Source organism: Phyllobates terribilis, unplaced genomic scaffold (assembly GCF_046119375.1).
Source record: "Phyllobates terribilis strain yellow unplaced genomic scaffold, ASM4611937v1 Scaffold_5__5_contigs__length_657084704, whole genome shotgun sequence".
In the NCBI taxonomy this organism is placed as follows: Eukaryota; Metazoa; Chordata; class Amphibia; order Anura; family Dendrobatidae; genus Phyllobates; species Phyllobates terribilis.
In genome coordinates this window covers 438302932-438326961 of record NW_027362765.1, presented here as the reverse complement: position 1 = coordinate 438326961, position 24030 = coordinate 438302932, and the positions used below count along the sequence as shown (strand labels likewise).

Sequence of the window (24030 nt, the reverse complement as noted above, 5' to 3'; positions counted from 1 at the left end):
AGTAAGTGCAAAGCATGTGAAGGCACAGAATGGCCAATCTCTCATGCACACTTACTTTGATCAAAGAGTTTGTTGCCTTAAAGCACCACTACCAGCATTATTTCTATTTAAACACCGCCGTGATTTCACTAGTTCATGTTTCCTGAGCCTAGTAAAATACTTACTAGTCACTGTCTTCTTCTGTTATCGGTTCCACATGACAGCGGGTATCTGCGAGTCATGGGGTTAAATATATATCCCTCCCATAATTAACCAACCCCCATTTACAATAAACACACCACACATTATATGTTTGATTAAATTGGCCACAGCAGCCATTTATTAACATATAAATACAAACATTATAAACCATATCCTAAAGGGGTGGTCCTCGAAGCCCCAAACCATTTTAAACCAAGAAAACCAAATTGTGTCTTTAAGTCTCAGGCCTGATTGCGTATTACCTCTAGCCGCTAAGCACCAGCTCAGAGGCACCAATTCAAACAGCCTGGCCAATGAAACATGCCCCAAACCACGGGCCCTCTGATCCATTCCCCATGGGATCAACCACCCGAGACCACTGAATACCATGTAGGGGGGTCCAGAACTTCCCGAGATTCCCCCCCCCCACTGATCCACCATTAACCATGAACACCAACTTCAAGGATCCCCCCATGCCATGAGCACAAATTTTCTGACACCTCAAATATTTGTGTCCCTCCACACTCTTAAACCTTTTTCTATACCTTCTTGAATTGCCAGGCACCACATATCCGTACCGACCGCGTTCAAATGTACCCCATCCCTCCTCCAGAACTCCCCTTCTCCAGACTCTAATTCTAAATGGCGTATGGCCAAGGCCCCATTTCTCCCCTTGAAACGCCTCACTGCCCTATTTATTTTAACCCGGGCCCTATTGATTCCCTCATTTGATCGGGCCCCTCACCAAATTTTCCGTGGAACAATGTCTGACCAGATAACTAAAACCTTTGGAAACATTGCCCACAATCTTAGTATATAAAATTTGATATCTTTTATAAGTTCCCTACACGACCTCTTACACAGGTCATTACCACCTAAATGTAACACCAGCAAATCAGGAACCCGATCAAGCCTCACAAAGTGATGGAATTCCACCAGGAGCTGTCGCCAAACCATTCCCCGCTTTCCAATCCACCGAAGAATAGCTTCATCCTCCGAAAATCCCAACTGGCGGCCGGCGGGCCTCACCGCTGCCCGCAGTGCAGCCCGGAAAACAAAAGAATGGCCTACGATCCATACGAGTCGGGGACCCACATCTGTGAAGTTAAACTGAAATACGACTCTGAGAAACAGTAACGTCAAACAGAACTAAAAACATGCTCTTAATTACACCAAAGCCAGGCGTATGTAAGACCTAAACCGTATGGATTCCCAGCGCCCAATCTTCTTAACCAACTCGTCACTCAACCCCCTCCTGGCTGCCTCAGTGGCTGCACCAATCCTGAAAGAGTGACCGCTATACTCTTTTGGCGAGATACCGCTAACCTCCAGACACTTTTTCAGCACCGCTGAAAGCGAGACAAAAAGGAGCCGTCCTCATGAACCAATAATGGTGATTTGTATCCCACTACTTCCAGCCCAAATTCTCTCAAACAACGAACCGGACACATGCCAGACCCAGCCACTGCGAACAATACTAATTTACACCCTTTTCTGAATTGATCGGTCTTTGAAAAACGAATGAAAACCTCTATTCTATCCGAATATAAATTCACGTCCTCCTTTAAAAGACCCCCATTGACAAATCTTGATGGGCTAACCAACTCCCCTAAACGTAACGCCCCAAAAAAGGCCAAAGAAAAAGCTAGCCGAAATAATCTGTCTTCCCATGGAGATTTACATACTGACCCAAGAAGATGTCCCAATGTTAACAATAATCCATATGATATGGGCCGCCTGCAATCTCTCACCTTCCAGCCCTTCCGCCAACCTTTTAAAGCCTGACGGACCAAAGTTGCTTTTGTTACGTCTGGCAGACCCCTTATTTTAAAACCAAAGGCCAAACCTGCCATCAAATTATTAATTTCTGGCACCGACCAACCTTCCTCCCAGCAATGACCAACCAATAATAATAAAAGGCTTTCGCTCTCTAAAGGATCTCCCATAGCAACCTTCCACTCCTCCCACTGCTGCCAAGCGACCTCATATGACAACCAAGTCCTTGTAGATAAAGATTGACGGATCAAATTCTTTACAGCTCGAAGGGAAGATTCCAACGTTCTGGAGGGCATACCAAACCTGTCAATGACGCCTGAGGTGCCGGCAACTGGAACTGATCCCACTGCGAATGAGAAACAGCATTAACGGTTGAAATTAAAGGATCCAACTTGAACTCTGCCACTATCCACATATTCAAAGATAAGCCAATCAGCACCATACGTTGCAACACTTTTACAACCAGCAGCGATGCAGCCGACAAAGAATTGATAGCTAAACTACCCCTTGGCTCTTGTATGAAAAACAAATCTTTTTAGTCTGAAAATACTCTCCCCATAGGACAAGAGAAACCATGATGGGGAAAAGTTTGATCAATGTAAGATTATCAACTAAATTCTGATCACGCCATGACGCAGGCCATTTTTCCTCAACACAACTACCCCGAAAAAGAATAGCAAAACCTTGTTCTTTTGACAAATCAATGCACAATCACAGATCACTAGCATTCACCACCGGAGCAATCCAGACCGACTTGCTGTTATAAGACTCCAAAAATTGAGTCCAAATTCCCAAATCATCCCGCAACTCCTTATGCAACCTAATGAAGTGATGAGGTGATTTTACTCCAGCCGTTGCTAAAGACAAACGCCTACAAAAAGCCCTGCCCATTGGCATAATACGACACGCGAAATTCAATTCACCGAGAAGAGACTGTAACTCGCGCAAAGTAATTTTATGCAGCTTCCTGACTCTGGATACCATTTCCAACAGATCAACAACCTTTTCAGCGGGAAGCCTACACTCCATCTCAACCGTGTTGATTAAAATTCCGAGAAAACTCAAAGACGTCACCGGACCTACAGTTTTTTCGGCAGCTAACGGCACTCCAAACTTCTTAGCCACACTCACGATAGTGTGGAATAACACTGAACAAACGGGAGAATTAGCAGGACCCACATATAAGAAATCGTCCAGATAATGAATGCAAGAATTTAGACCAGAAACATCCCTAACAACCCATTCAAAGAAGGGGCTAAATGTTTCAAAGTATGCACAGGACAGCGAGCAACCCATCGGGAGACACCGATCTACAAAAAAGCTACCATTCCAAGAGCAACCCAATAAGTGCATGCTCTCCGGGTGTACCGGTAACAGCCTAAAAGCCGCCTCTATGCCAGTCTTTGCCAATAATGCCCCCTTTCCAAAAAACCGGACCCAACTAATTGCCATGTCAAAAGAAGTATAACTCACTGAACACAGATCAGGGTCAATACCATCATTCACTGACGTGCCTTTTGGAAAGGAGAGGTGATGAATTAGCCTAAATTTACTCAATTCCTTTTTTGGGACAATGCCTAACGGAGATACCGCAAGTTTTTTAAGGGCTTGTAAGCAAAAGGCCCAGCCATTCTCCCTAAAGCCACTTCTTTTGATAATTTTTCCGCAACCACTTCAGGAAACTGAAACGCGGATTTCAAGTTTTTTGCAATAAATTGAACTTTACTATCAATGAACGGTATCTTAAAACCAACATCAAAACCTTCTTCTAATAGCGAGGCCGCTGCCCTGTCTGGGTATCTACTTAGAAATAGCTGCATCTCTGCCAGACGCACCGGCGTCACCCCTTTTCTCATTGCCTTCACTGCTTCTGACTTTACCCCCTCTGAAACATCTGGCTGCGCTATGGCTACAACCGCATAAGGAGCAATCATGTTTGAATTTACACTTACTACCGAATTTACAGGATCCTTCATTGAAAAGGAAACATAATCCTCTTTGAACAGCTGACGAGTGTCCAGACTGTCCGAGACCACCACCGCTCCCGAGAAAGGACTGATTTAGATTGTCCACTCCTACTCGTTGCTATTACCTTCAGCCATAAGGCAATATCCTTATGGTCCTGAAGGATACTAGGACGCACCGCTTTCCTCTGACTAAATTGTTCGTCATAACATAACCACCCCTGTCCCCCATACACCCTATAAGCTTCCCCGATTGCATCTAAATAACAAAAAAGCCCCGAACAATTTTCTGAAGCTTTCTCACCTATCACACTGGCTAAAATCGCAAACGCCTGCAACCAGTTCGCAAAGGTCCGTGGTATCAGGCGGTACCTTCGTTTTTCTTCATCCTCTTTTTTGGAATCATCCTTCCTAAACCTATCCAGATTGAAGCGTTCCAATGGAAGTAAAGAGAATATGTCTACATATTCCCCTTTCCATATCTTCTCCCTGACCTCAGGCTTCAAATGTGCCCCCAAAGGCCCTTCGAAGCAAATATAAACTTCCCCTTTCGCCGTATCATCTAATCTCACATTATCATCTTTGTCCTTATTACCCTCGCTTCCCACAATTTGTGCAGGACCCGATATGCCTGTGTTAGAGTCACCGGATGATAAATTACCTCCCCCTGCGCCCAATGTATTGGATTGAGGCGATTGAAAATTACCCAGCCATGCAGAGGTAGGCGACCCTATGCCCTGTGACACATTTGTCCCCGTCCCCAGCAAAACATCTAAATCCCTTAAACCCTGCATCAATATACCAATGCCCCCGCCAACTCCCCCAGGTACATCCTGATTATTCAATGCTAACATTGGTAACCGGAGCATGAAAGGAAAAGTTTGCGATGACTCACCTGGCAGCCTAGGTGCTGTGAACCCAGCAGCCGTTGATCCTGAATCCTGGAGTTGACGTCCATCATCTGATCCTTGTTGGGCCCGATGTGCAGTGAGAGGGAGACCTGAGGGGCCAGCGGCCTGCTGCCCTGTTAATAACTCTGATCGTGACCCCGCATTAGCTGTAGAAGGCAACCAATGGCTGCAGCCAGCGTGGCTACAGCCGTGACCAGCTGTCAAAACTGATGAGGGGGCTGAGCCAGCAATGTGCTGCCCGTATCCTTGAATCACCTCGGCGTGACTACTGTTGCCTGGCCCCGCAGTCGCAGAGCCAGCCGCCCGCTGCATGCCTGCAGCGCTATGATTGACGGCCGCCGTGACCGCACCGTGGGTGGAGCTAGCAATGTGGGCGGGGCCGGTCGGATCCTGACCACCCGCTCTTAGATCATCCTCACTTGCGGCCCGGACCGCTGGGAGATGGGCGGAGCGATCGTCACCGTTCCTGCGCTGAGAGGCCTCCAGGTTAGGCCCCCGTCCTCGTGTCGTCCTAGCCCCAATGCGCCGAGCAGGCCCCCGCCGCTGCATGGGGCCAGCCGTACCTGCTCCTGATGACACGCCGCCTCGTGTTGTAGAGGAGGAGGCCGACACCTCCTCCTGATGCAGGTCCCGGCGTGTCGCTGGATTCCTCCCAGATCGGGAAGCACGGGCCGCAGCAGCGCGAGCCCTGTTCCCGACTGGAGGGTCCCGAGAGGGGCTCCTGATACGCCACCGGACCCTGGGGGTTTCTTCAGGGCTAAGGCGCGCCGGAGGCCTAGCACTCCGCGGCCGTCGTGACTCAGGAGCTGGTGTAACATTACCGGCTCCCGTACCCCCAAGCAGGCTTTGGACTGAAGCCTGCAGCCAGTCTGCCCCGTTCAGGCCAGCAGCATCTCGCAGTTGCTGCAAAATCCCTTCAACAGCTTCCATAGTAGCCAGATAGATAATGCTTAAGGGATGATGGCAACCTCAAATGGCTGCCAAATCCCAAATGGCCGTCCCTTATATACCTCACTCCTCCCCTATAAATGCCCCTACCCCAAAATACCCTCCCCTACAATACACACCAATCAAATTAAATGTAAATACATCCACAAACCCTAGTCACCCCTACCTTGGCAAACCCTCCCCCTATATCCCGCATTAACCCTGTCATGCCGGCCTCCCTCTAAAGCCTGTGGCTGAGTACGGCCTCTCTGCGGTTGGCCTTCTGCTGGTTGTGATCTGTCGGATCGCTCCAGTGTTTTCTGGGCAAGTCGGAGGTCATTATTCAATGTAAGTCTATGAGAACCAGAACGAGGACAGAACAAGGGTCTCATAGACTTAAACAAGATGGTAGAGATGGACCGGAGAGGCACCAGGAGGAGCTGAAGATGGCAGCTGGTAAATCTTTTACTAAGGGCAGGGAACAGACATTAGTTCTACCACTACGGCGGTGAATTAAAAAAAATGCCAGAGTGGTGCTTCAAGTCAATATGGGGCTACTTATACCTTTTGTACTGCTCACTACCTTCAGCAATTGTTAAAGGGAATCTGTCACCAGGTTTTTGCTACCCCATCTCAAAGCAGCATAATGTAGGAGTAAAGACCCTGATTCCAGAGATGTATCACTTACTGGGCTGCTTGCTGTCATTTTGATAAAATCGCTGTTTTCTTTGCTGCAGATCTACCAGTTATTTAAATGCTGAGCTCTGTATATCCTGCCCACACCACTGATTGGCAGCTTTCTGCCTATGCACTGTGTATACAGAAAGCTGCCAATCAGTGGTGGTGGTGAGGTTATACAGAGCTTGTGAATATGCTAGACTACCTGGTAGCAGGTTTACTTGTTCTTCATTGATAATCTCCTGCTGATAAAACTGTGATTTTATAGGAATGGGCCCAAATTCCAACTAACTATTGTGAGAAGCTTGTGGAAGGATATCCCAAACATTTGACCCAAGTCATTCAGTTTAAGGGCAATGGTACCAAATACTAATGAAATGTATGTAAACTTTTGACTCTGCAGTAAGTAATAAAAATACCTTAAAACATTCTCTCTCTCTCATTATTCTGGCATTTGGCAAATATTAAACAATATGGTAATTCTAATTGACCTAAAACGGGAAAGGTTTATTCTGATACCGCAGGTATCAGTTTAATCCGTATAACGGTGCCAGTATGGCCATAGCTTTACTTTTTAGTGCTAAACCCTGATAACAGGTTCTCTTTAAATGTATGGACATCTACTCCAGATTGTCTGTTAAAATATATGGTTACATCATTGTTTTGTGTTATGTTTGTTCAGTTAATTCTATGACACTCTGTTCCTTATCTGACTGTGACACCATTGAGCATATTGAGTGTTTTAAAGTGACCATAACCAATAAGCTTCTTGTACTGCTATTTGTTCAGTAAAGTTGAACTGTTTGAATACCACCTATAATAGTCTTCTTAGGAGTTTTTAATGTTTGCCTTTCCAATGTTATAGGACACTAGTGCCTGTGCCTATTTTTTACTCTATAATTCATGTATTAACGACCTATGCTTTGTCTTCCTTTTCTTTTGCTTTTTTTAATACCATGATATTTCAATCAATGGTCTAATTTGAGCATTTTTAATTTTCATCTTCTGTAATCATATTTGTTACACGCACGCCGCTAGGTTTAGATAGGGGAGACAGGTTGCATGAATTCTTTGGAATCCTGGGGGAACCGTTACTCAGGGCGACCATAGACCATGTGCTGCAACTTCTCTCAGGCACATAGGGGTATTGACCCTCAGGCACAGACATGTAGGTTGTTTCACTTGCTGACCAGACACACTTGACAAGAGTCTTCATAAACTGTAGAACAGTAGCATTTAATAAAAAGCCGCACAGCCAGTGCAAGTTAAGTCTTATGAGCAACAGGCTCCAGTGACAAACAGTACAGTTTTCTTAGCAGCACAGCAGTTCACAGTCTTCCCAGTAGTACAGGACAGCACAGTTATAAAGCAAAGGTACATTATTGAACACAGCATTCTTTACAGCACAGTGAGATGTAGGAGGGGGGGGGGGTTCCTGAGGGAGATGATCCCCGTGACACCATTTCTTCCCGTCCTTATCTTTCTGCCTGACAATACTCTGCACTGCTTGTTCAGGAACTCTACCTGACCTGTGCTTAGCTTCACTCCTGACTTGAATCCTTTTCACTTGCAGGGGCGCTTCAGCATGTCACACTCTGCAACAGCATTACTTCTGCATGTCACAGCCTTCCCTCCTTTTTGAATGCCATCATCAGCATCCCTTCAGCTGGAGCTTTTCGTACGTCTTCAACCAGCCCTCTCTCTATGCTTTAACAGTTCTTTGTTTCTACAAAGTCTTTCAAGGAAAATCAAAGCATGTAAACAAGTCTTTCCACCAGGCAACATATTCCATATTGCCTCTCGGTGGTGAATACCACTCAAGTGGGCTCACCTTGTCCGCAGGCAGAGATACCGGTTTCCAGTTGACAGTCCTTGGCACTTGACTCGGTTCACCAAGTGTCCCATACGTCAGCATCACGGGCCTCCTCACTTCTCGAGTCGACATCCTCTTGGTGAATTGTTTCTCAGAGACCACGGCTTCTTCGGTCACAGAAGTTTCTTCCGCCGCACTCATTTCCCATGCTTCCTCAGATGCTCTTGGAGCTGTCTCTGTAAGTTCCTGTACTTCTCCTGAGTCACTTGTTTCCTCACGATATGGTAATTACGCTTCTCCTAAGTGTCGATTGGTCTCTTCAGGGGTCGGTGTTCGATCATCAGATCTGAATTGTACTTCATCTGTATTCCTTGGTATGAACTCTGGAGCCTCAGGACTTAGTTCACTCTCCTGAGGATGGTACATCCCTCTCCTTGCCGGTCCGAGAAATACAATGGTGTGTTGTTCTCCATCGGAATTTTCAAGGTCACTATCCAACTCCGGAGCTTCAGTCTGTGGTGGTTCCTTAGTCGATCTCGGACGATGTCGGTCTACTTCTGGGAAGTCTTGTTGTGGTGGGAGATAATCACAGGGTAGTAGTAAATTCCGATGGATTATTCTGGTTTTCTTGTCTCCCATTTCCAATCAGATTTCATACACTGGGCTGTCAACAGCTTTCCTCCTTACGATCACATACACCTTGTCTTCCCAGTACGAATGAAGTTTTCCTGGACCGCATTTCTCACATTCTTGTCTAGCACCCGGCTTCCTGGTGCCCATTCTGCTCCATAACCTTTTTGATCATAGTACTCCTTACTCTTGCTCTGTCCTTGTGTAACCATTTTGGACGCTTTGTTGTATGCCTCTGCCATCCATTCCTTCCATTTCCGAATGTACTCCGGATATGTTCTGTAAGTCTCTGACACCAGAGTATCGAACATTATGTCGATTGGCAGTCTTGGCGATTGTCCATACAATAGGAAAAAGGGTGAGAAATCCATTGCATCGCTATTGCATCTTGCCATTGCAAGAGGCATATACCACTTTTGACAGGGAACTCTTCCAGTCTTTTTTCTCATCAGCTGTTAAAGTGCGCAACATCGACAATAATGTCCTGTTAAAACGTTCCACTTGTCCATTACCCTGTGGGTGATAGGGCATTGTGTGGGATCTCTGAATTCTACAGTACCTTTCCTAGCTTGGAAAAGAGCTGGTTCTCAAATTCTCTTCCTTGGTCGTGGTGTAACCTCATAGGGAACCCAAACAATCAAAGCAAAATCATTGAAAATCTTCTCTGCCGCTGTTCGACCTGATTTATTGGTGGTGGCATATGCTTGTGCAAAACGAGTGAAATTTGTCCATCACCACCAAGATGTATTCGGAACCACCTTTGCACATCTCGAGATGTAGAAAGTCTATTGAGACCATCTCAAATGGATAAGTAGTTTGGATGTTGCCCATAGGTGCCCGGGTTGACGTGTTGGGATGTTTATCTTTCAGACACCCACACTCCCTGGTCACGTAACTCTCAATATCTCTCTGCATGTATGGCCAGAAGAAACGTTCACGGATCAAGTTTGTTGTCCTTTCCACTCCCAGGTGTCTCATGTTTTCATGGAGTTCTTTGAAGACCAACCTACGGAATACTCTGGGTAGTACCAACTGCCGGTTTTGTCCTCCTTTATGATACAGGATACCGTCTTCACTGAGGTAGAGCTTAGTCCATTCTTTAACTAAAACAGATACTGCTGGTGACTCATTGTCTCTCTCCCGCTTACTTGGAAACCAATTTTTCTCCACATAAAGTAGTATTCTACCAATTATCTGATCTTCCGTTGTGCTCTATAGATCTTTCCTTTTGGTAGTTGTTGAATAGACAGGGGGCGATTTTGTTCTCTCACTCTTATTGTGGTTTCCACCGTCAACGGACACCATAATGGTGTGTCTTCCTCCTGATAAGCTTGTAGTGCTTGGGTAGTGCTCTCAATTGCTTCCAGACTGACATCCTCCAAGCAGTCTTGCATGAACTCCTCAGGCTCTATTCTCGACAATCCATCAGCATCCACATTGCATTTTCCTGGCCTGTACTTGATACTGAAATTGAAGTCAGCTAGTTCAGCGACCCATCTCTGACCGGCAGCATTCAGTTTGGCTGTAGTAAGGACATGGGTCAAAAGGTTGTTGTCAGTGTATACTTCAAACTCTTTGCTGTAGTAGAGAGAATCTCTAAATCATTCACGGATAACCCAATTCAATGCCAGGAACTTCAATTTTCCAGAATGTAGATGCTAATTCTTCTCGGCATCTGTCAACATTCTAGAACAGTAACCGATGACTCTCAATTTTCTATCTTGATGCTGATACAGGGCAGCTCCCAGTCCAACTTGAGAAGCATCACAATGAAGACCAAATAGTAAATGGAAATCAGGATATCCCAAGATGGGTGGTTTTACCAGGTAATCTACTAGTTCTTCCAATACCTCCTGGTGATCTGCTGTCCAGAGAATGGGCTGTTGGGACGAAACTGCGTTGTTTCTTTTCAGCCCGGTCCTGCTCGCATTCTTTTTTTTCTCCATGGGTGTTGTTGACTCTGTGGTTTCCCCCCAAGATGAGGTATAGTGGGGCGGCAATCGTGGAGAAGTTCAGAACGTAAGTACGATAGTAGGAGAGGAATCCCAAGATCTGCCTCAACTCCCCGACAGTAGAGAGCAGCTTGTCTTTTAAGGCCAGTACCGGAGCGATTTCTGATGCATCCATGGCAAATCCTTCTCCGGACACAATTTTCCCTAGGAATCGGACTTGCCTTTTGAACAGTTCACACTTCTTTGGGGTCAACTTAACAACGTGTTGTTGCTACCGCTGGAGTACGGTCCTCACATGTTCAACATGCTCCCGGAAGGTTTTGCTTTGTACCACATTGTCATCCTAGTATGGCTGGCAGATATCGTCCCTCAATCCATCTAAACATGTCTCCATGCTCCTCTGGAATTCTGCTGGAGCTAAACTGAGCCCAAACGGTATGCGGATCCACTCATATAATCCCCACGGTGTGATGAATGCTGTCAAAGGTCTACTGGACTCTTCAACAAACCCTTGATGGTATGCTTTACCCTGATCGAGGACAGAGAACCAGGTGCTTCCTGATAGGCTATCCAGCATATCTTGGATCTTTGGTATCGGGTGCCAATCAGGTACTGACTTTCAATTTAGTTCCTGGTAATCACAGCAGAGTCTCAACGTACCATCACTGGCAACCTCCTGTCTTTTAACCCAAATGACCGTGACCATTTGCATTCCTTGGCATGATGTCCTTCCTCACCACATTTTAGACAGTGGACACACACCATACTCTGATTTGATGAACGGCATGCTTCACAAGCCGGGTATCTTCTGTTTTGGAACCCACTTCTGGGTCTGAGGGATACAGGTTCTAGCCTGGAAAGAATCAACTTTTCACCTCAATCAACTCGGCTCACAGTTCTCCTATTACTTCCTCCCAGTCCGCGCTGGCGGTTCTCTTTGGTGATTTAAGGTTCCCTCTCGGAGGTGGCACTGGAGGGTCTCCATGATGATCGTCGGACTGGCCACTGGGGGTCTCCTACTTCACCTGACTCATTTTGGTGATTTTAGGAGCAGAGCCTTTCTTTAACTTCTGTTCGCTCTCTGACTCCAAACTAGCTGCCGCATTCATTTTTTCAGTTAGGACTTTGTCCAGAATGCCAGGATCTTCTAAGTACTGTTTCAGCTGCAACTTGATGTCTTTGCTGATTAACCCCGTTCCCAATGAGCTCAAGAAATTCTTCTGGACTAGTCCAGCATCAAACTTCTCTTCTGCTTCTACATCTCTGGGTGCAAACAACAGTCTATCCTTCAGTTCAATTGCGCTGAACAAGAAACTTTGGGGTGATTTCATTATTTTTCCGTGAGAGGTTAATGAGTCGGTGGAACAATTCTGAAGTACTCTCTTCTTTATAGTGCCCTTTTAAAATCATCTTCAGATGTTGCAAGGTCAATTGACTTTTCATTTCTAGCATACAGAGGTTTAGTCCTGGGCTGATCGCTTTCACCACCCCCTCAACGATCTCATCTGGCTGGTAGCCTTCCTGTAAGCCTGTATCGATCTGGTGCAATAAGTTCATATAAGACAGTCTCTCTTTCTGTTCACACTCTCCAATCTGTCCCAGGATCTTGAATTCTTTCCTTATGGTGATTTGTGGTGTTAGAGAGGACTGTCTGCCTGATTTATCTAACCTGAGCAGGTTAAAGGTCCTGTCTGAGTCTATCACCCGTTCAGAGGTTTTGGTTGATTCCAGCAGGGCTGTTAGGGCTTTGAATTGTTCTTTCAATTTCTGTAGTTCTGTCTGTGGACGGAGATTGACGCGTTTGGTAATTGGTGCCGCTTCTCCATCCTCCAACTTCAACCTGGTTAGAAACTGTGTTAGTTCCTGGAGGAATGTCCCCATGATGTCTTCAGTTTCTTTATCCCCCAGTTCATCCAGTTTTGCAGTAATGGCAGCTAACAGTTGCCTGCGGTTGTGTGCTTTGGAAATCTGTTCTACTGACATCTTTATATGTTCTGCTACTGTTCTCAATTCTTCACAGGTTAACTGAAGAAGCAGCTCACTAATTCTGTCCATTTGTATTTCCACATCCATTGCTGCTAATGAGTTTTTCTTTAGGGCTGGTCCCCTTCAACTGGTGGAGTTGAGTTGAGGTGCTGTGCTGCTGTGTTTTTTCAGACACTTTTCCTCTTCTTCCCCTGCACGCTAATTCCCACTCAGCATTCCCCGTACGGGCCACCAATGTTACACGCACGCCGCTAGGTTCACATAGGGGCGAGACAGGTTACATGAATTCTTTGGAATCCTGGGGGAACCGTTACTCAGGGCGACCATAGACCATGTGCTGCAACTTCTCTCAGGCACACAGGGGTATTGACCCTCAGGCACAGACACGTAGGTTGTTTCACTTGCTGACCAGACACACTTGACAAGTCCTCAGAAATGGTAGAACAGTAGCATTTAATAAGAAGCCGCACAGCCAGTGCAAGTTAAGTCTTATGAGAAACAGGCTCCAGTGACAAACAGTACAGTTTCCTTAGCAGCACAGCAGTTCAGGACAGCACAGTTCTAATGCAAAGGCACATTAATGAACACAGCATTCTTTATAGCACAGTGGGATGGAGGAGGGGGGGAGGGTTTGCTGAGGGAGATGATCCCCATGACACCATTTCTTCCAGTCCTAACCTTTCTGTCTGACAATACTCTGCACTGCTAGTTCAGGAACTCTACCTGACCTGTGTTAGCTTCACTCCTGACTTGAATCCTTTTCACTTGCAGGGGCGCTTCTGTGAGATACAGAACACACACACCACCTTTCTCTTCTGCACCAGCACCTGACAGTAAACAACTTCCCCACAATCCCCCTGGGGCTCTGCCAAAACACTCCTCTTCTCCTGTGACTGTGTTAACCCCTCTAGTTGCTGGATGCTTCTGGAGCACAACACTTCCTGTCTCATGTACTTGTGTTACTGCTAATAGTTGCTGAATGCTTTTAAAGCAACAGCACTACTTCCGCATGTCACACTCTGCAACAGCACTATAACTGCATGTTACATATTGTAATAATTCATATCTGCTCCAAACACACATGTAGTGCAGGAACAGACTAAGTTGTTAGAGGCCCTCATCCCACCTCTTGGACCTAGACCCAAACAAACCCCCCTATCAAAGCCACAAATGGTGTATGACCTGCCCTGTTAAATTATGTTGCGTTATGAAGACAGCCTAACCAGTGACTCTTAGACTTCAACAGAAAGAAAGAGAAAGACATACAAGCATGTGTCTCACTCTCTACCTCTTCAAGGTGGATCGTGTATAAAGTTGCCATATAAATAGTGATTGCCCTGGGCATCACTATTAGGCCTTTTACTTCTTCTCATATTCATTGAGTATAACAGACACATTATATAGACAAAAGTATTGGGATACCAACACATTATACCTACAAAAGTGATGATCCCATTATAAATCAATAGGCATTAATATGATATTGGTCCCTCTATACAGCTAAAAAAGCTTCCACTCATCTAGGAAGGCTTTCTACAAGATATTGGAGGTTTTTTTTGGGGGGAGGGGGTTTTGCCTGTTCATTGTTCATCCAGAAGAGCATTTGTGCAGTCAGACACTGATGTTGGATGAGGGGGCCAGGATCATAATCTCTGTTCTAGTTCACCCTGAAGGTGTTGAATGCGGCTGAAGTCGGGCTCTGTGCGGCCGGTCATGTTCTACCACCAAACTCCCCCAACCATGTCTTTATGAACCTTGCTTTGTGCTTTGGGCACAGTGGGGAACAGAAGAGGGTTGTCCCCAAAGTGTTCCCACAAAGCTGGAAGCTTCAATTGTCCAAAATAACTTGGTATGCTGAAGCATTAAAATTTCCCTTTGCTGGAACTGAGGAGACTAGACCGTCCCCTGAAGAACAACCCCATAGCATCATTCCTCATCCAAGAAACTTTACAGCGAGCACAATGCAGTCAGGCAGCTAATGTTCTCCTAACATTCACCAAACCCAGACTCATCCATCAGATACCAGATAGAGAAGCATGCAGCTGATCGGCCATGGACACCCATGCCATGAAGCTCCCAATACACAATTTTTGTGCTGATGTTAATACCAGAGGAGGTTTGGACTCTGCAATTATCGAGTCAGCAGAGTGTTTTTGACTTTTCTGCCCTCTAATCCTCAGCATTTGGTGACCCCACTTTGTAACTTTGCGGGGTCTCCTCTCCATAGTTGCTGCGGTTCCTAAACGCTTCCACTTATCAACAATATCACTCACAGGAGATGTTGGAATATTAAGGAGGGAAGAAATGACATGACCTGACTTGTTACACCAGTGACTCCTATTATTTCACTAAGCTAAAAAAATATTCCAGGATGTATTTTACAGTTATTTGTCAGAGATCAGGACTTGCTGGCATTGTTGCATGATGAGATACACACCCTTTTATAGGGCAGATACCAGTTAAACGTGTTCTTCTTTTTTGGAAAATGATGGCTTATCTCATTTTGACCACCTCTGAATCTGTAAAAAACTAAACTATCGCTGAGACCACTTTACAGATTTTTCCTGCACAGCTACGCCACCAAACGACTGTGCAGGGAACTGCAGCACAGCTCAATTTAACTATGCAGATGTAATTCGATGCTATTAGGGCACGTGACTGCTGCTAAAGAAGCTTTTTTTTATGAAAAAGGGGGAGCGCTAGCACTTCAAAAAACTTTTAGGTAAAAAAATGCTGTCAAAACTTTCCATATTTTTTAATATTGACAAGTCAGTATTGTAATGCAGCGGCTTGCTGCATTGCTAAAAGGTCCAGGGGGTGTGTTCTGGCTGACCATTTACCTCCCCCTCAGGTGACTGATCACATGACTGTGACATCATCACAGGTGCTGTGTGCACAGGATATATAAATCCTGGTGGTTTTGAAACAGTTGGAGAGAGGCCTGGTGAGGCAAGAAGCCTAGTCCCTGTGTCTGGGACTCCATTAGCCTGGAAGGCAAGAGGCTGGATCCCTGTGTCTGGGATACCAGTAGCCTTGGAAGGCAAGAGGCCTGGTCCCTGTGTCTGGGACTAAACTAGCCTGGAAGGCAAGAGGCTGGATCCCTGTGTCTGGGATACCAGTAGCGTTGGAAGGCAAGAGGCCTGGTCCCTGTGTCTGGGACTCCACTAGCCTGGAAGGCAAGAGGCTGGATCCCTGTGTCTGAGATACCAGTAGCCTTGGAAGGCACGTGGCCTGGAGACTACGTCTGGGGAGCCTTAAAGCCACAGCTGTGGCAGAACAGAGCTGATAGAAGCAGCTGAGACCCGGCAAAGGTAAATCGGAGCTTTAAATGAATATTGTTGCTGTACCTTGCTGAAGTCTGTATCTGAAGCCAAGCAGGCATAGCTGCCACTGAAAAGGCTCGAGGATATACATGTGTAACATTCCTGCCAGCCACTGAGATGAACTATGTTATAAGCAGTTTATGATGTGTAATAAACTGCTGGACTTCATATTATCGGAAAACGTTGCATGTGTGCTTTAATTGTCCCGGTGAAGCGAGTGCCCCTCAGCGTGATGAATAGCGCTACCGCACAGTATGCAATAAGCTCCCTCTAATGGTGTTTGCTGGCAAATCTACGTCTATGCTGGGAAATTAGAGCTCTGCATTAGATATACAAATAGCTTCTTCAAAGAGGAAGAAACCAGGTCTCTAGCACTACCTGTTAGAAGTAGCAATTAAAAAACTCAATATCGACCCTTGTCACATAACTTAGTATATCAGCCAAACCAGAACTTTTAGTTGCACAAACGCATTTCAGGATTGAGGCACGCAGCTTGGACCAGGTGGTGCAGAGATTGTCATCTATGGTCCAGGTCTTTTTATTCCAAACAGCAACACAGCGAACAATGTTAGAGTTCCAGGTGGTTATCATGGCGCACCGTGCAGAATATTACACTCCGTTTTATTATTGAATATTACTGATCGGTTCATAATAGCTCTCATATTCTAAAATATTTAGAAAACCATCTATCATTTCTTTTACACTTCATAAATACTTGCTTCCTTGTGGTGGTATATCACACACAAAATAACAATAAAATACATTTAACCCCTTAGTGACCGGACCATTTTTTAAAAAAATCTGACATGTCACTTTATGTGATAATAACTCTGGAATGCTTCAACATATCCCATTGCTCTTGAAACTGTTTTTTCGTGACACATTATACTTTATAATAATGGTAAATTTAGGTTGATATGTTTTGCATTCATTTCTAAAAATATCAGAAATTTGACAATTTTTTTTAAAAATCTGCAATTTTTAAACTTTGAATGTCTATCCCTTTAATCCCGATAGTCATACCACACAAAAACATGAATAAATATAATTTCTCTCATGTCTGCCTTACATCAGCACCATTTGTAAAATGTTGTTTTATTTTGTTAACATTTTAGAAGGTTTAAAAATGTAGCAGTCCTTTTTCATTTTTTCAAGGAAATTTACAAAAATGTATTTTTATAGGGACCTGTTCAGTTTTGAAGTGACTTTGGGGGTCCTATATATTGGAAACTACCCAAAAGTGATACCATTTTAAAAACTGCACCCCTCAATGTATTCAAAACTTCCTTCAGGTAGTTTATTAACCCTTCAGATGCTTTTCAGGAACTAATGCAAAGTGGCATGAAAGGAATGAAAAAGTTTATTTTTACCACCTAAATTTTGATAACTTCTGAACAGGTCGCTATAGCCGGCAGACTCTAAGGCTGCTATTTGGCGATGAGCTGCCATTGCAACCATCAGGACAACAAGGTCAAGATCTTAGGCTGCCAATGGGGTTAAAGAGGAAGCCCCCACATTCTGTTAACTATTTAGATGCTGTAGTCACTTTTGACAGCAGCATCTAAGGGGTTAAATGGTCATGGTCGGTGCCAACACTAATCATGTCTGATGCAGCAAGTTGTCAGATATAGTGTACAGCTGATAGCTATAGGACAGTCACCTGTCGGGGGATGCTAGTCTCTTATATTGCAGGTCAGTAAAAAGACGTATTGGCGGTCACTAAGGGTTTAAGTTTGTGGGTGTAATGTGAAAATATGTTGAAAAGTTCACTGGGTATGAATACTTTTTCACTAGTCTGTGTTCTTCTTCACACATCTACATATACCCTGTTGGAGAACTATAAATCTCAACATGCCCAGACAATCAGCCTGTTACAATGATAAATCAATCAAGCATATCCATAACCCTGCTGCAGAGTTGTAATAGTGAGACGCCGACATATAATAGCATACCTTCATTAGAGATGAGCGTTGTTCTACTCGAACTGTTCGCCAATCTCAAATTCGAGCTGTTTTGGGCGGTGTTCGAGCCGTTCGGCGAACACGAACAATTTGAGAAAAATTCGGCTGTTCGAGGTTATGTTCGATAACTGTTCGTGCACCAAAATCATAACTGGATTTTTTCTCAGTAATGATGAAAATTAATGTTAATACGCAGTTTGAGTGTACAGCGGGGTGGGGGGAGGGGCAGGGGATGGATCTCTGCAGGAATAATGAAGATCTCCATTTTTTTTTCTCTTTCCCGCATTTACAGTGGGGAGGTGCAATCTGTCAGCCTATCAGCAGCGCACACACGGAGCGAAGTGCTTTTTTTCACACAAGCAAGGGCATGTGTCATTGGCAGTGTATGTCACATGTCCTTGCCCTATAAGACCAAGCCATTTTCCCCGTCGCCACCATTTTCTCACTGCTGCAGCTGCGTGTTAGACGGCACCGCTGTTGCTGTGTGCGCTATACCTTGTTAATTTCAAGCCAATTTTCGCACAAATCTACAGATAGCTTGGGAGTAGGGAATAGTTGTGATTGCAGTCCTTTTAAGGACTAGGTTACAGCATTTCCTACGACTTTTATCAGGCAGGTCTGTGCTCTTAAATAGATAGGTTGTGGGAGTAAAGACTAATTGTAATTGGAGTCCTTTTCAGGACTAGGTTACATCAGTTCCTATCAGTTTTTGCCAGGCAGGTCTGTGCCAGTGCTGTGCAAGTTTTTTTCACAGCATTTGGCTGAATCTAGCAAAGCTAATCCTTTTTGGCCTATTGCAGAGTGTGTTAGTCAGTGGAGTAGCCTATCTGTGTTGCAAGATATACCACCTGTGTATAGAATACCAATTTTTTTACAGCACCTAGTGAAGTAAAACCTTTTGGGCATAGAATGATGCTATTAGTCCATCTATACTGACCTCCATCAGGTTGCAAATTGAATATAATTTTTATCTGCATCTAGCTCTGAAAAAATATTTGGCCTTCTAGCAGTGTGTTGGACTTTCTCTATTAGTCCATCTATACTGACCTCCATCAGGTTGCAAATTAAAAATAATTTTTATCTGCATCTACCTCTGAAAAAATATTTGGGCTTCTAGCTGTGTGTGGGACTTGTTCTATTACTCCATCTATACTGACCTCCATCAGGTTGCAAACTGAATATATTTTTTTCTGCATCTACCTCTGAAAAAATATTGGGCTTCTAGCTGTGTGTGGGACTTGTTGTATTAGTCCATCTATACTGACCTCCATCAGGTTGCAAATTAAAAATAATTTTTATCTGCATCTACAGTACCTCTGAAAAAATATTTGGGCTTCTAGCTGTGTGTGGGACTTGTTCTATTAGTCCATCTATACTGACCTCCATCAGGTTGCAAATTGAATATAATTTTTATCTGCATCTAGCTCTGAAAAAATATTTGGCCTTCTAGCAGTGTGTGGGACTTTCTCTATTAGTCCATCTATACTGACCTCCATCAGGTTGCAAATTGAATATAATTTTTATCTGCATCTAGCTCTGAAAAAATATTTGGCCTTCTAGCAGTGTGTGGGACTTTCTCTATTAGTCCATCTATACTGACCTCCATCAGGTTGCAAATTAAAAATAATTTTTATCTGCATCTACCTCTGAAAAAATATTTGGGCTTCTAGCTGTGTGTGGGACTTGTTCTATTAATCCATCTATACAGACCTCCATCAGGTTGCAAACTGAATATAAGTTTTTTCTGCATCTAGCTCTGAAAAAATATTTGGCCTTCTAGCAGTGTGTGGGACTTGTTCTATTAGTCCACCTATACTGACCTCCATCAGGTTGCAAATTCAAAATAATTTTTTGTCTGCATCTAGCTCTGAAAAAATATTTGGCCTTCTAGCAGTGTGTGGGACTTTCTCTATTAGTCCATCTATACTGACCTCCATCAGGTTGCAAATTGAATATAATTTTTATCTGCATCTAGCTCTGAAAAAATATTTGGCCTTCTAGCAGTGTGTGGGACTTTCTCTATTAGTCCATCTATACTGACCTCCATCAGGTTGCAAACTGAATATATTTTTTTCTGCATCTACCTCTGAAAAAATATTGGGCTTGTAGCTGTGTGTGGGACTTGTTCTATTAATCCATCTATACAGACCTCCATCAGGTTGCAAACTGAATAAAAAAAATTTCTGCATCTACCTCTGAAAAAATATTTGGGCTTCTAGCTGTGTGTGGGACTTGTTCTATTAGTCCATCTATACTGACCTCCATCAGGTTGCAAATTGAATATAATTTTTTTCTGCATCTAACCCAGCCAATAGTTTTGGCCTAATACCACAGTTTGGCCACTCAGCTCTGTTCGGTTCCCATCCATTGTTTTTTTGTGCAAACAACTCCAGAGTTGTGAATTAGTTAACCACCAAAATGAGTGGAAAAAGGCCTGCTGCTGGTGGAAAGGGGAATAGGCGTGTTGGGAAGGGGAAAAAAAGTTGTGTCCGTGGGGTAGGTGTTAAAGCAACAGTAACATCTGCAGAAGAAAGACCATCTTCCAGCCAAACTAAAATGTCTACTTCTTTTAGCGGACAATGTGATAAGATCCCTTTCTTACGGCCACGCCAATCGCTACAAATTCCAGATTGAGGCACAAAAACAGCAGGTGCTTCAACGGATATCAAGTGCTCCTTTAAGTGGGCTCTCCTCCACATCAACTTCAACATCACAAATACTCCAGTCCTCAAAGGTGTCACCCCAATCGCACTTGCTTCCTCACAGCTCCCAAATCTCCAGCTGCCCGTCTGAGTATGAGGTAGAACAGATGGTTGAGTCTGCAGAGCTGTTTACTCATACTATAGCCTGGGAATCAGAGGTCGACTCCAGCGCTTCTGTGAATCCAGACGAGGAAATGATCTGCACTGATGCCCAGAATCTTTATGAGTCGGATCCAGGACCAGACGCAGAAGGTTCTGACCATAATGTAGACCCTCATTCCCAAACTGTAACTCCTGTTGGTGGAGACAATGAGGAAGACGATGATAAGACTCAAATACCTGATTGGAGCGACAACTTTAGTTTTTTGTCAGGGCAGGAACAGGTTGGCTCTGAGGACGACGGGTGTGATAACGCACAGGGTGATGATGATGAGGTTGGAGATCCCACTTACTGTCAACCCACAGTCAGCCAAGAGATGAGGTCAGCAGAGGAGGTGGAGGAAGATGCTAGTGACGACGAGGTCAGGTTGCGCCTTCCTGGACAGAGACGTAGTACTGGAAGCACGTCAACAACTGCATCCTCAAACACAACTCTGCCTCTCACCACAAGTCGTGGTGGCTCTTCAGGTCGCATGGGTGCTAAGCCTTGCATAGCCTGGGCATTTTTTCAGATCGATAAAGATGACCCAACTCGTGTTATCTGTAACATTTGTCAGCAAAAGCTAAGAAGAGGCCAAAAAATACATAGTTTGAGTACTTCATGCATGAACCGGCACATGGACATGAAGCATAAGTTGCAGTGGGAAGCTCAGTGTGCTACAATGCGGCCTAGCCGGCCGGGCCAAGCACCGTCTGCCATGTCTTGTGCATCCGCGGCCTCTTCATCCTCTGTGACTGGGGGGACAGCAGTCACACCTGTTTTGGGGCGCAGACCTGCCACCTCTTTACCCGCAACAGCCAGCGTGATTGGCAGGTCATCATTTTCTTTGGAGGTGGTAACACCAGCTGGTGTTGAGCGCTGTCCGACATCGATAGCACCACCTTTGGATCAAGGCAACCTAACATGTCCGCCTGCATCTTCCTCACAGACCGGCAGTTTGCCGGGGACATGTGGCACCCCAGGGGTCTGGTTTCCACAGTAACAGCAATGTTATGTCTGAGAGCAGGTGGGAGGTCTCTTGGTCAGGGATCCTATGCATGCCACACCTCCTGCCCAGTCCTGGGAGGGGAAGAACTTCCCCTATATAAACCTAGGGCTGAGGCAGGGTTAGTGAGTAGAGAAGAAGTAGAGAGAGAAGCAGATATAGGAAAAGAACATCAGGAGCTCTGTGGGAGCATTGCTACAAGGAGTCAGGGGCTGGCAGCTGCAGAGCTCGCCCTGACTGAGAAGTTATCACCGGACCCGGAGTCCGAGGCTGTGGGGACTAACTCCTATCCAGCAGCAGAAACCGACCGGCAGGGGATTGCAGGTCCTCTGGCCCAGAAACCCGAAGGCACGGTCACACGCGTGGGACCAGCACCGCCGTCGTGGAGCGAAAGCTACTAGAAGGCCCCGAGTCACCGGCCATACGGGTGAGCACCACACGGTACACTCAGGGACGTGGGCTACTTATACCCGCCTCTAGCAAGGTAGCCAGAAGAGTATCGTTAGTTTTGGAGGCCTACAACTCCGCCTGGCCAGGGGAGATCCCATCTGCTCAAGGACTGACCAGGCCCCAATCGCTAGCCAGTACTCCGGGAGGGTCTATCTTTGTCACCAGTAAAGACCCTGAACTACACCGTACCGTCTTCGAGTGGTTCCTGCTACCCCCATCATCCACGTCGGCTGCCCTGAGGCCATACCCCTCCCGTTGGGGGTTATACTATCACGCTGCACAATCCTACCACCGGCCTCAGCGGTCTGCCCTGCAGCAGCAGCTCCTTAGCTGTACTCAACGGGTGGCGTAGTCGTCCAACATCTACCGCTGATACAGCGCCACTTAGTCTGACTCCCTGGGCACGGACCGGATCACCGCCACGAGACTACAACCCTCAACAGATCCGGCTCCGGGTAAGCTCCCGCGTGCGCAACGCTGCGCGACACAGGCCCAGGGGCGCGTCAACTTTTGGCGTAGTCGGCAGGATCTCGTGCCCGCAACCACCGGGTACTGCGTGCCTGAAAAAGACTGTTCAAACTTACCTGTGGTGAAGATTTCCGCCATCCGGCGCCATCTTCCGCTTCCTTCCCGCCATCGGTGGAGTTTTCCCGCCATCCGGCGCCATCTTCAGCCTTCTTCCCGCCACACGTGGAGTTTTCCCGCCATTGGACGCCATCTTGAGGACGCCGCGCGGGAAGAAGAGGGGCGTGGACTCCGAAAGCGCGCGAGAACTGAAGCCCCGCCTCACGTCCGGACGTTGCGTAAGGTCCTGGAAGGAGCCCAGCAGACGCCGACGTCACAGGAGCGCGACGGAAGGTCCTCAACCCTGACGATCCACTGCGGAGCCGCGGCCTACGGAAGAGGATCATCGCAAGGTAGGCCACGGTCCACTAGGGGGGAGAAGGATGTCGGATACGGAGGAGAGCTTCACCGCTTCAACCCCCGCCAGCGCCACCGCTGTTGCGGTCATGCCTTTCACCATGCCCTATATCCCGGGGGCAGCCTGGCTACCCCAGTACTCAGGGGAGTCACATACCCTGCATGACTTTAGAGAAAAGCTGGATAGCCTCTTCCAGGTGTACCCCCTCACAGAGGAGCAAAAAGTGAGCATCCTGGTGGCCCAATTAACCGGGGCAGCCCAAAGGGAGGTAAAGTCCTGGCCACCTGGGGGGGAGGACTGTCGCAGGGATACTAACCCGGCTGAGGGACACCTTTGATACCCGCACCTCAGCCGAGATCAAGCTTAGATTCTACGGGTGCAAACAGCGGGCACATGAGAGTATAAGGGACTATGCCCTGAACCTACAAGAGGCCCTGAGAGCCATTAAGCAGACCGACCCTGACGGCGTGGGAGACGAGGACAGGCTGTTGACTGAACAATTTATAGAGGGTTTATATTGCAATGCCCACCGAACCCAGTTGCGGGCAATGGCCTTACAGGACCCTCATCTGGGATTTGCACAGTTCAAGTACAGAGCCATCCGGGTGCTTCGAGAACCGGCACCAGGTGGCGTTGTGACCCACAGACGCCCCACTACCACTTACCACCAGGAGGCGGCGCCCTTGTCGGCAGGGCCTGTGGGAGCTGAT

The 24030-nt window shown here is 46.1% G+C and overlaps 1 pseudogene; it reads right to left on the bottom strand.

Moving 5' to 3' along the window:
• Positions 1-1347: 1347 nt before the first annotated feature.
• LOC141271627 (uncharacterized) lies at positions 1348-9091 on the bottom strand (annotated as a pseudogene).
• Between the last annotated feature and the right edge of the window lie 14939 nt (positions 9092-24030).